Below are 12664 nucleotides of genomic sequence, written 5' to 3' on the forward strand. Positions count from 1 at the left end.
ATCATTTCAGTCCTTTATCCCACTTTGTGAAGATCTGAGATTTTAGCCTGATGCCTCCACATGCTGAATTAGGGCTCTGACTGTGCCAGAGTTAGGCCAGCTCTGCTGGGTGGCAGTCACTATAGCCTTGTAGTGAGAGCAGCTCCCAAAACCTTTGCTGACCATAGTTTGGACTGTCTTGTCTTATGTGCTCCAGGTAAGCAGCCTCACTATAGGATGAGGCTGACCTCTCATCCAGCCAGAAGTATCACTCATTTGAAAAGTAGCACACATGTTCTGCCAGGAAGCTTGGGGTTTTTGGCCATTCAACATTTTCCAGGGGAAGCTGACCCCTTGGGCAGGTGAGGGTAGTTGCTTGAAAGCCACAGCAGAAATTAGTACTGTATTCAGTTTGAGAATGCAGACCTCTTGATGCTGTGGTTTAAACCACTAGACCACACTCTTTCTGAAATAGGTAGGAATATTTGCATTTTTATATAAGGAAGCTGAGACATGGAGACAGTACAAGGCATGCCAGAAGCCACGTAAGAAGTTCGTGGCAGAGCTAAGAATAGAACCCAGGTTTCCTGATACCAGCACCTGTGATTCAGCTACAGCACCCTGTGAGGTCAGGACAGGAAGGAACAAAGAGATAAAAATTGAATTTCTTCTGAAAGTGAAGACTCTTCTTGCTTCAGTTAGTGTTTTGTATTATATCCAGAACAATTATAAAGTCAGATTCATTGCTGCATCCCTATAATCTAGTATTTCTTTTCTTTAATGGTTGGGTTTAACAATGAATATTACTTTGGCACCTACCTCAAGAAACTGCTGGCCTTCTGCTTACCACAGATCAGTAGGCTAACATGAGAGACTGCCCACTGAGAATGTAATCCTGGTCTGCAGGGGGCACAGAGATTTCTTCACCTCTGGGAGGCAGAGTAATAATTTAAAGTAACTAGAGCCTGAAACTCCTCATTTAGGTACAGCACAGTGTGCTGAAAATTAACATGGACTTAAGAGAGGGGGAAAGTGGTCTTTAGTTGATGAGGACAGTGATGAGTTCGCTTGTAACAACTCTAAATATGTAGAAAATACATAGAAGAATTTAAAGGTCATGTTAACCATGAGTTCATGAAAGCAAATATTTTCCTGCCTTCTTTCATTGCAAATATAGCAGAAAAGCAATATAAATCTGTCCACATTTATTAATGTCTTTAATATAAAAAATGGGGTCAATAAGTCCTCAGAAAAGAGGCTAAAATGAAGGAAGATTGGGAGTTCATCGCTTCCATATTTTGAGCCTGTAACTTCCACAATCAAAGGCCTAGTAATCCTAATGGATTGACTTCCAAAATTCCTTGGATTTGTATTGCTGGACTTGTCTCTCTCCAGGGCTTAGCTGGATCCCTGCAGATAGATTTTCAGGTTTATATGCTGTAATTCCACTTAGTCCAGCTGTAAACTTGTGGTGGCTGAATTAATACATTATAGGGAAAAAAAAAAAAGGAAAAAGAGTATACCTACCCTAGCTTGTGTATCAAATCAAATCCTGAGGGGGAAACTGGGCATTTCAATTAGTTGCTTGTGTGGCCTGATTGAAGAACAGCCCAGTGGCTAACAAAGCTTTGTCTGTAGTATCAGCTTGCTCCTCATCCACCAGGACAAATAGAGTGGTTGGTCATTAACGGGCTAGCCATCGGGTAGGGGTTTTGTTCTTAAATGGGGGCTTTGTCTTATCCCTGCTGTTTAAGCCCTCTCCAAGCACTCCTCACCTGTCATATCTGTCATACATTTAATTCATCACGCTCTCTGGTCAAAAGCTACACTGATAGTATCAAAAGAAGAGGAGGGAGCTTCTTATAACTTTAGCGATCAAAGGAGATTACCAAGCAAATAAGATTTTAATGAAGACGGCAGGTTTGGAAAGGAGAATTTACTGCATTGCGCATCGTTAACACATAAAGGTTAGTTTTATCTGTATAATATTTGAGAGTGGAATCCCAAACTGTTACAGAAAGAAGGATGGGTACATGTGTTGGTTCATGGTTTTAATAAAAAACACAGAGGGAGGAAATGCAGGGGGTGAGAAAGAGCTCTTTTAATTCACTTATAAGAGTCGTATTTTTAATCTGTAAATATGACAAGCATAACAGGCTGTGTTTAAGCACAAATTTGTTGCAATGATAATACATCAAGCATTTTGCCACTGAACTGGTATTGTAAGGCCAGTGATCTCTGTTACTTGACCTAAGTTTCAAAATCAGTCACAATACTGGAATAGGCTTGGCCTTGCTATAACCACTGAAGAGACAGAGCAGGCAGTTCCCAGTGGCAGGCACCATCACCCACATGTTCTTGTGATCATACATAACAGAGGCCAGAGATAACAGAAACACACCTTTTGTGTTGGGCGTTTTCCAGCACGGCAGCCCTGTGCTGTGGGAGCAGGGAACATCAGACACCTTCACTTACAGATTTGCACAGAAAAGCACACTATATCCAATGGTGCATTGACATGGATTGTGAGCCAACATCTTAATTCACAATCATTTTCTATCAGACCTTTCTACAGAGGAAGTGCACATTTGGGACTGTCAGTCCAGAACACTTACTCCGTTTTCTGATAAAGTGGAAACAACCAGTAGGGATTCTGTAGCTGTTCCTGCTGGTACTAGTGTGCAGTAGCCAAGTGTTGAACAGCCAACCATTCAGAGATTCAATTAGCAGCAAAGATGCTCTGCTGGAAACATAATGGTTATGGAGCAAATGAGTGCCATCATGCAGGACAGCCAGGTCATCAGGCCCAGTCAGCATGGGCTTATGGAAGGCACATCCCGCTTGACTGATCTTCTGCAACAAGGTGACCCGCTTAGTGAATGAGGGGAGGCTGTGGATGTTGCCTACCTGGACTTAAGAAAAGCCTCTGACACCACTTCCCACAGTATTTTCCTGGTGAAATTGGTTGCGCATGCTTTGGATGGTGTATCATTCGCTGGGTAAAAAACTGGCTGGATGGCTGGGCCCAAAGAGTGGGGGTGAGTGAAGTTAAATCCAATTGGTGGCTGGACACAAGCAGTTATTCCCCAGGGCTCAGTGCTGGAGCTAGTTCTGCTTAATATCATTATCAATGATCTGCACAAGAGGATCAAGGGCAGCCTCAGTAAATTTACAGACTGCACTGAGTTAGGTGGAAGTGTTGATCTGGCTGAGGGCAGGAAGGCTCTGCAGAGGGATATGGGCAGACTGGATTGATCAGCTGAGGCTAACTGCTTGAGGTTCAACAAGGCAAAGCTCTGGGTCCTGCACTTGGGCCACAAGAACCCCATGCTGTGCTCCAGGACTGGGAAAGACTGGCTGGAAAGTTGCTCAGCAGAAAAGGATCTGGTGGTGTTGGTCAACAGCCAGCTGAACGTGAGCCAGCTTGTGCCCAGGTGGCCAAGAAGTCCAACAGCATCCTGGCCTGTATCAGCAATAGTGTGGCCAGCAGGGCCAGGGCATTGATCATCCCCCTGTACTGGGCACTGGCAAGGCCGCATCTCGAATATTGTGCTCAGTTCTGTGACCTGCACTACAAGAGAGACATTGAGGTGCTGGAGCAGGTCCAGAGAAGGGCAATGGAGCTGGTGAAGGGTCTGGAGCATAAGTCCTTAGAGGAATGGTGGAGGGACCTGGGGGTGTTTAGTCTGGACAGAAGGAGGCTTAGGTGGGACCTTATTATTGCTCTCTGCAGCCACCTGAAATGAGAATGGAGTGAGGATGGTGCTGGAAAGCAAATGGCCTCAAGTTGCACCAGGGGAGGTTCAGGTTGGGTATTAGAAGAATTTCTTTACTAAAAGGGTTGTCAAGCACTGGAAGAGGCTGCCCAGGGCAGTGGTGGAGTGACCATCATAGAATCATAGAATAGTTAGGGTTGGAAAGGACCTCAAGATCATCTGTTTCCAACCCCCCTGCCATGGGCAGGGACACCTCACACTAAAACATGTAGATGTGGTGCTTAGAGACATCATTTAGTGCTGGACTTGGCAGTGTCAGGTTAACAGCCGAACTTCATGATCTTATAGATCTCTTCCAACCTAAACAGTTCTGTGATTCTCTAAAGCAGTGCTTCAGCCACCGGCTGGCATCCATGCAGTGTATAGAGCCAAACCTGCTCTGTTAGCAGCAGAAATAGGCAGCTTTTTTTGCTGTTTTTTCTTGTGATGAAAGCCTCTGCGATTGCTGAAGCCTTTGATAAAAGAAGGGGTACTTGTATTATTAGCACAGATGTTAACATGTTTACTTAAAAAGCAGGAGGGAAGTGGCTGCCTAGCCGTCTTAAAATTGAGTTAAAAATGTGGGGTCCAGGAAGGAGCTCACAAAACCATGTCTGAGCTTGTCAGCCTTTGCAGGTTTGGGTGGAAAACTCCAGTTCTCACTTTCCGCTGAGTGATACTGAGAGCTCATTATTGGTGTGGTTTTCAACCTGGCTATGAATTATGAATGATTTATTTAATAAGTGATAAACTATGGGTCTGCCCTTCAGCCATGAGGAGATCCCTACAGGTGAGATTTTTTACATTCAGAAAGGAGATGGTCCTCAGCACCCTTCACACATTGGAGTTAATATCTTGTGTTTTCAGTTGAGGGCCAGCATCTGTCCCTTTACTTGCTTTTCTACAGCCCCCAGGATCTCCTCATGTGCAATGCAAAATGAACTAGTTTTACTGAGAGATGAAAAGTCACATGCTGTCATCTGGTGACATGAATGAAGCTGAACCAAAGTCAGACACAAATTTATTTGCAAGTGAAGATGGGATAAAGATACAGCCAGCACCAGTACAGAAACTCTGCTTGAACCTTGCTTTGAGTAAGTATGTCAACAAATGGCTTCTGAACTGGTTTGCTTTAATCAATAGCGATAAAACCCATGTGTGAATAGGGCCTATATTTATCTGATACTGTGATTAGACAGTACAGCACAGGCAGCTGCAGCAGAGCTCGCAGCAGTTCAGGGGGTGGGTGTTAGTGGCACTGGGAGTTGTTCTGCAAAACTCTGTCCTGTAAATGGGTTGGCATGTGTACCAGACATGACATTGGTATTTACTGTTGGTTTAAGGATGTCCATGCTTTTTTTTCAGCCGGGAACTAGTTGGTTTTAATCTTTTTTTCTTTTCCCTTCTGTAAGTGAAGGGGGGCAGAGGCTAATTTACAATACTGTCTTCCCTTTGCAAATAAGTAACTCTGGGAAGGTGCATGGGTTACTTAAAGTATGGACCAACCATCTTGACTAATGTGTTCTGGTTATAGATCTTAAGAGGTATTTGCAGGACCAAAGTACTTACGTAAAGAAGTGGGGGTTTTTTTAAATTACATAAGTCCACCTGACAGCATATAAAAGTCAAATGACAGAGCAATTCGTGGGTTATTGTTACAAAACTAAACATGAGCTCCTAAAGTACACTGTGGTTGGAGTTTTGCTTAAGGAATTTACTTTTAAGCCACTTTCTCCAAGTTTAAAGCTCTCTGCAGAAAAAGTTTCAAAACCTTTTTTTAATTAGGAAAAGAGAGAAAGAAAAATAGCATGCCTTTTTCTGTGTTAAAGTGAATGCTTTTGAAACATATTACCCCATACCTGACTGGAATGAGAAATAAAACCTTACTTTCAGTAACTGGGCATCAGTTTTCTTCGACAGAACAAAAGCCACCATGCCAACACTTAGAAATGCAACACATCAACTGCTCTTGTAGCTCATACTTTATTCTCTGCATCAAAGCTCTGGTGGGGGGGAGAAAAAACAGAGAGTGAGAGAGCGAAAAAGTCAAGCTCTTCAGAGCCTCTAATGACGCGTGCCAAACACGTGGAAGGTAAATCCCCTAATTCAGTCTATTCTTTCAGCATTCCCTGGCGGACGGCCAAGCTAAATATTTCTGCCGGATAAAAAATGCACCCTCGTACGCGGCACTTTCTTAACAGGATGGTTCTCCAGCTTTAGCAGAGGGGGCTTCTCTGGGGGAAAGCCAACATGTGTGTTCTCTTATCTATTTATTTATTTTATTAAAAAGGGGCTTTATGGGCTGTGATTGGATTAACTTAGTGAACCCTGGAGGAAGAGGAAAAACAAATTGGGAAGCTGGTTTAGCACCCCCACCTTTTTGTCATCTTCTTTTGGGATTTCCTGGCTAGCTGCCACCTTGAGCCTGTTGAATGTTCTTTAGATCAATCAATTAAAAAGGCTTTAATATTTGGGTGATTGGAACGCAACATATGGGCTGCTGGTGCGGATGTCATGTGGTGCGTGGAGTTAATTGAAATGATTAATAGAGGTGTTAGTTTCTTCAAGACTAATTGAAGAAAGAATATAATTGGAAGCATGGACTAACCATTATTGTTGACTTTTTTAAACATATTGTCTCCCTTAAATACTTTTACATGTTTATAAGCATGCAGATGGATTTTGTTTAGATTTCTTCAATGTGGTAATTTGCAAAATCACATCTACTGTACAAAAGTCAAATCTATTTTAATGTAAATTGATCTGAACAAATATGCCCATATGTCTTGTTTCTTTCAGTAACCAGTGCGTACACTAGATTTCTGATGCCTGTTTGTCTTTAGACCCTTGCTAGACATAAGCCAGTTTACCCAGCCACACTGTTATCTCTGGGGTTACATCATCCATCCTCAGAAATTGATCATAAGCCTCCGAAGGGCACTCTTCTCTCTGCACAGTGAGTTGTGATAATTTACGCTCTTCTGCTGTCCAAGCACACTGCGAATGTGCCAGGTATTTCAGGGAAATAGCATCTCACCTTGTCAGCTTGACCATATTTCAAAGGGATCCAGCCTGGCTTTGACAGACCAAAAGAAATGAGAAATGAGAGAAATGCAAAGGATTTAACTAAGATCAGATCTTTTGGCCTCACTGCCTTCTTTAAGAATAATACATACTTTTTTCAGTAATGTTAGTTTGTGAATTTTTAGCACAATTGTGAAGCTATTGCAAGATACAAAATGAAAAGCCAGGAACCGGCTACATCTGGCAGCAAGGAGAGGGTACAAAGGATCTATCTCTGAAAGCCATCCCACTGCACAGGGTAGCTCTCAGGTTAGAAATGGGGAAACTGAAAAACATGACAATATCTCATCTGTAGTCAGCGAGCACGGGCTGAGCGTCTGAGTGCTGCGCAAGGAAGAGCAATGTCGTGTCCTGCGTGCTGTGTGCTGTGGTTACAAGTGCCGTAGCAAACTTTCAGCTGGGGATTTCTTAAGAATGAAGATCATGGTTTAAATAACTTGTGAATCTGCTAGAGGGCAGGTGGTTACCTTTGGAAGAAGAGAATCAGGTAAGATGATAATGGGGTGTTGATCCAAAAGGTAAATCAGTTTGGATTTAGGACAGATAAGGTACATTTTGGAGTGCAGTACTTTCATAGCAGCCTCTTTTTTTTTTTTGCCTGCTTTTGGTAATAGAGGAAAGAACTTGTGCATAATTTTAATGTTGGTGGAGAAACTCTCTTTCTGGAAAGGACATGTAGATTTTCTTTGTTGCTTGCATATGTGGTTCAGCTTATGTATTTGAGCATTTTTTTCAGTAGTCAGAAAGTTTATTCTGCAGCTCCGAATAAACTGAACAGAGAAGTGGTAAGTTTAGAGGGGGTTTGTTGTTGGCTTAGAAGAAAAGCATGTAAGATGGTTTTAATATTTTAGAACCTTCCCACACAGATTTCCAGTGATGCTTTGAAGGCAACTGTGAGTCTGCAAAGACTTTGAGCCTCCCCGGAAGATGTGGCCTGTCTTGTGTACAGATCTGAGTGAAGCGTTTGTAGAAAGGAAGTGCCTGTCCTGTACTGGGGCTGAGAGGAAGGGAAGGCATTAGGTCTGATTGCAAGCTTCCCTTACTCCCTGTTGCCTGATTTGTGTACAAATAGTGCTAATAATTGTAGACGAGGGGTATCCTAGGACAGACTGGTGCAAATTAGTGCTTTTTATTATTGTTATCACTTGGTGATGAGATTAGTCACTGAAGGACCTAGTTTTATTACAGCAAACTACTGCAATTAGGCAGTCACTTGTAAGTCTTAACAGTGATGAAAAATAGTAGTGTCAGCATTTTTGTTGTCTCCATTGCCCTCTAGGATTTAGTATATGAAAAGGAGCACTTATGTAAACTTGTTGGAACAGGAGCATCCTCACGGTCTTTATCAAACCTTGCTATGTTGTATAATTAGTACTGTTCTAATGCATTGGCCTGGGACACAGAAAGAGAAATAGCAGGCCAAGGAAATAGGGTTTAAACCTATGCATGTGCTTTGTATATCATTTGTGTGTGGTAATATTCTCATTCCCATACAAAGGAGAATGTCCAATAGCATCTCCTGAAAAGTCATCTCAGGAAACTGATCTCTTGTATAAGCAGGGCTGGTAGCATCAGCTGTTGCTAAGACAGACCATTTATATTAGGTGATCCCACTTTTAGGTGCTCATAAATCTACCAAATACTAAATGTGGGGCTCGCTTGTTTCTTACATGGACTTTCCTCAGGCTGTATTTTCCCTCAAAATCTATTTTGCCGTAAATGTCATAAATTGTGTTGCTGACATTAAGAGTGTGATTACTTTTCTTTTGAAAAGTAATCCTCATGATGACAGCCCTCATTTTTTAGAGCAGAAGTTCAAATGGCTGGTTCAGTGTCTCAGGAAAGACAGCATATGTGGCAGGGGAGGGTGGTGGCCATTGTTGTCAGGGATGCTCAAATACCAACCCTCTGCCAGGTTCCTGGATCTGCCCATGTGCTTCGCTTGCATCAGGTCTTTGTCAGAGCAAGATCTGAACACACGCTAGTCCTGTTCCCACCTCCATCTCTGACTCCCACGCCCAGGAGAATTGCTTTAGAGCTAGAAGCCAGCCTAGGTGACTGACAGAGCAGACTCTCCAGGAGCTATAGGAGAGCATCATGGCTTGCTTCAATGAGTGGGTCTAGAACTGAGCACCTGAATGGAGAGCAGAAGAGTGCATGTTCAGTGTATGCTTACTGCAAACCGTTCTGAGACCAGAGAATGAGATGTTTTTAAAAGCCTGTGGACAAGAGCTGAACCTGGAGAGGATTACGAAAGAGGAGAGACTGTACCTGGAGATCAGCAGTGTCAGGGAGGAGGGAAGCTGAGAGTAAGGTTGGTACAAGACTGAGGGGTTTATGTTTATGGGTTATTGTAGATGAAGACGAGCAAGCTCGGTGTTAAAAGCGGGTGGGATGTAAGCCAGCTCTGATCCAAAAGCTGCCTGTCTGCATTAGCATGGTGCTAAGCCCAAGCTAATATATCCGGCTTCTCACCAGGGCTTATTAGCTTGGGCTCAGTGCCATACTAACATAGTCACAGGACTTCCAGTTGGCTTGACACCATGTCTGCTCAACGTGTGAACTGAACTCACTGTTAATGTTCCTGTAGAGGAGGACCAGGAGATGCCTGGAGACTTGGCTACACTGTGCTGTTGTCCAGGCTGTGGAGGCCAGGCCTGCCAGTCAGCAGGAAGGGGAACATGGGGATGGAGAGCATACCATGTCTGTGTCCATCAGGAGGGGAAAGAAGTGCAGTGCAGATGAGGAACCAGGAGGGCCTGGAACTGGCTTGGTGAGAAGACTTGGCACACAGAGCCTTGGTGTGGGAGTGGCAAATGGGAGTGACTGGAAAGGGAAACTACAAGAGGGGTCAGGGAGAACAAGGTGAGGACTTGCTGGGCAAGGAAGCCAATCAGAAGTCTGAGATGAGGCCTGGAAGATGAGCGGAGACAGGAAGAGGGGAGAGTAGGAACAAACTCCACACCAAACCTGGCATAAAGCTGAGATGTCTGAAAGTGGCCATTCTTCTGCTTCCAGCACATCAACTGGGGAAACCCACCAGCAGAAGTGTCTGATCCCTTCCAGTGCTTGTGCTGACCTTCCCAAAACCAGACGTATAGTTGCTCTGAGCCAGGTCTGCTAACTTCCCCGTAGAGGTCTGCCTGTGGCAGATCAGCGTATCCCAGCTCTGCTGGTGATCCATGTGGGCGCTGATGTGATGACAGGTCATGGGATCTCTGCTGTTTCTATTTGCAGTTTCAAAAATCAGCATAAAACCTGGAAGAACATTACTAAAATTGCAAATTCAAGTTCTCCAGAGTTTACTTGTTTGCCTAACCCCAATTTGGTCCTCTTATGCATTATGATACACTCTTTAACTACTCATTTAATTACCGGGTTTTTTTTCTACTGGTTACTTGCCTCATTCAGGCATCAGAGGAGCTTGCTAGGGGAGGCGAATTAGGGTGGTGTAATGAAATGTTAGCTTTAGACACCTCTTCCCCCTATCTCATTCGCTGCAGCATCAGGAAGTAAATCAGCCATGGCAGGAAGAAGTGTTCCTCTTCTTAAGGCAGGTGAGCTCTGCTCTGAGGAAACAGGTATTAGTTCTGCCCGTGATTCTGAGTAAGAGTCATGCCAGTTCACCTCAGCAAAGCTTTTTGCTGGTGCTCATTACTTTTAACATCTTCCTGGGTGCCCAGTGTGAAACCTTACAAAATACAGAGCCATCACACATGCCAAGAAGAGAAATGCTTTGAACATAGAAAGTAATGCGCCATGCTTGGTAAGTAGGCTGTTCTGCATCCCCAAATTAATGTATGCTTTTGATGTTAGTGTCATTGTGGTTCCATACCCCTTCTGCAGAGCAACAATAGCAATAATACCTTCATCAGCATATGGGGGAGGTATTGTGAAAATCAGATTAGCTGTTATTTGATATTTGGGAGGCACTCAGCTGTTGCTGTTGTGACAAGCATAGTGGAAAACAAGACAAAATTAGTTTGTCTTCCATTTGAACAGACTGTGTAAGAGTCTGGCACTGGGTCTTTCAAGGAGAAAGAAGAGAGAAAAAAACACAGAAAAAAAAAAAAAAACTTTATTAGTCAGCACTCTTCTAAGTACTGAATGAGGAAGTGATCTGGTGGACAAAAAGATGGTGCATCAGATGCCGGTAGTGCAGAACTGAGTTTCTCCATGCAATCCTGCATCTGGCATCTCCCACCATTTGGAAGAGTGCCTGATTTTGCACGATAGTCTCAGTTTACTCATTTTGGAGTGTTTATCTCACTGCAGAGCACAGCTTTTTACATGAGGCTGTTGTCTTGCCAGTCTGATGATTTGCTGTAGTTTTTTACAGAACTTTGACTCAGCTTCAGGGAAGGAGGAATGAAGAAGCAGAAAAGTGAACTTTGGGAAGCCGAAACCCTCCTTTCCCTGTGTTTGAGCAATCTGCACTCTTATGAAACCTTTTGAAATCTCATTTGCTGCTTACTTTCTGACCCCCAAAATTATTCTTGTGCAAATGTTGACACCCAGCAGAGATGAAATCATTGACTTAGGAAAACACATCTGGCTTATCAGAAACTGCAGGGTTCCAACAATACACCAGCAACACCAGCCTTCCTTTTTTTTGTTAATTGTTTGTGGTTAGCTGGCAGATGGTATTATGAATCAGGTTATATGTATCTCAGGGAGCAGTGTTTTTTTCAGTTCATATGAACTAAAATCTGTGTCACATACCAAACTGGTTTTATTTTCTTGTCTTCTGCCCATGAATTTTCTGTGTGCTTATGATTTTGATACATTTACTCAATTTATGTTGACAGTTTTAATTACACAGTCCCAGAGCGTAGAAGCAGAACAAGATCTAGATAATGTTTTCCAACTGAATTACAGCCGTGTGTAAATCTTCTGTGTAGGTTGGAGCCATAGCTCACTGAAATGAAAGGACAACCGAGTTTCTCCGCTGACCACCTGAAGTCAGTTAGTCCTCAAAATGTTGGGTTTTTGATGATTCTGACACTGAATTTCTGTGATTTGATTGCTGAAGGAAGTGATCTGAAAGTGGATGGACAAGTTATCTCAAAAAATGCTGAGGTTGTGGTCTCCTGTATCATGCCTTTAGACACCCGGCAGGGCAAAAGGAAACACTACAATCTGTTTATTTGTGGATGGCTGTAAAGCCAGAAGATGCATTAAAACTTGATTTTACATCTTGGATTGTAGCGTCATAGAGTAATTCCAAAACCAAAAACAGGTTTCTGTGGTGTTTGTTGTGCACAGGAGGAGGGAACTGCCATCTAATAAACTAGGAAAAAAAACCCAGAACAGTCTCCTTGGTCTGATGATTTTGAGTTCTGCTGTTCGGACCTGAGATTTGGGGTTTGTGCATTAAATTAAAGGCGTGGATGAATGTTCATTATCCCTATGACAAAAGCAGTAAAAAATAGGTGCAAAATGACCCTTGTGCAATGTTGTAATTTACCTTTACTTTAAACTGGCTTACACATCTTAATATATTATGACAATCAGAATTATCAGGCCACCAGGCAGAGAGCAGTTTGTTTTGTTAATTGCTCTTGTTAAGCCTAATTACAGCACGGGGTGGAGTGGATGCGCGGGGAGGGAGGAATCTGCCAGCCAGAGGAAATTCTAAAATCCTCGGAGCGGTTCCAGGCAGTGTGTGTTGGGGAGCGAGAGCACGGGTGCGGTGTGCGTGCACGGGTACGCGAGTGCGCGGGAGTGACAGGCTTTCCATATGGACTAAACTCCTGAGATGCCTGAGCTGGAGGTGGGGAACCTGTGCGGTGTGGACATGTGAAGGTACAGCTGAACAAAGAACTGTGCTGTTTTGCTTTATGAAT

At 43.3% G+C, this 12664-nt stretch overlaps 1 protein-coding gene across 2 annotated transcripts in view; it reads left to right on the forward strand.

Moving 5' to 3' along the window:
• PRDM1 (PR/SET domain 1) overlaps positions 1-12664 on the forward strand; it is a 99384-nt gene that overhangs the window by 55774 nt on the left and 30946 nt on the right. Inside the window, exon 1 of one of the 2 annotated variants that reach the window (XM_031053972.1) lies at positions 12601-12623. The exons of the other annotated variant lie outside the window; for it this stretch is intronic. The gene's annotated coding sequence lies outside the window, so the exon portion shown is untranslated. Of the gene's footprint in view, positions 1-12600; positions 12624-12664 lie in introns of those variants that run through there. 2 annotated transcript variants of the gene reach the window in all.

The sequence above is a fragment of the Melopsittacus undulatus genome, chromosome 3 (genome assembly GCF_012275295.1).
Source record: "Melopsittacus undulatus isolate bMelUnd1 chromosome 3, bMelUnd1.mat.Z, whole genome shotgun sequence".
NCBI classification, from domain to species: domain Eukaryota; kingdom Metazoa; phylum Chordata; class Aves; order Psittaciformes; family Psittaculidae; genus Melopsittacus; species Melopsittacus undulatus.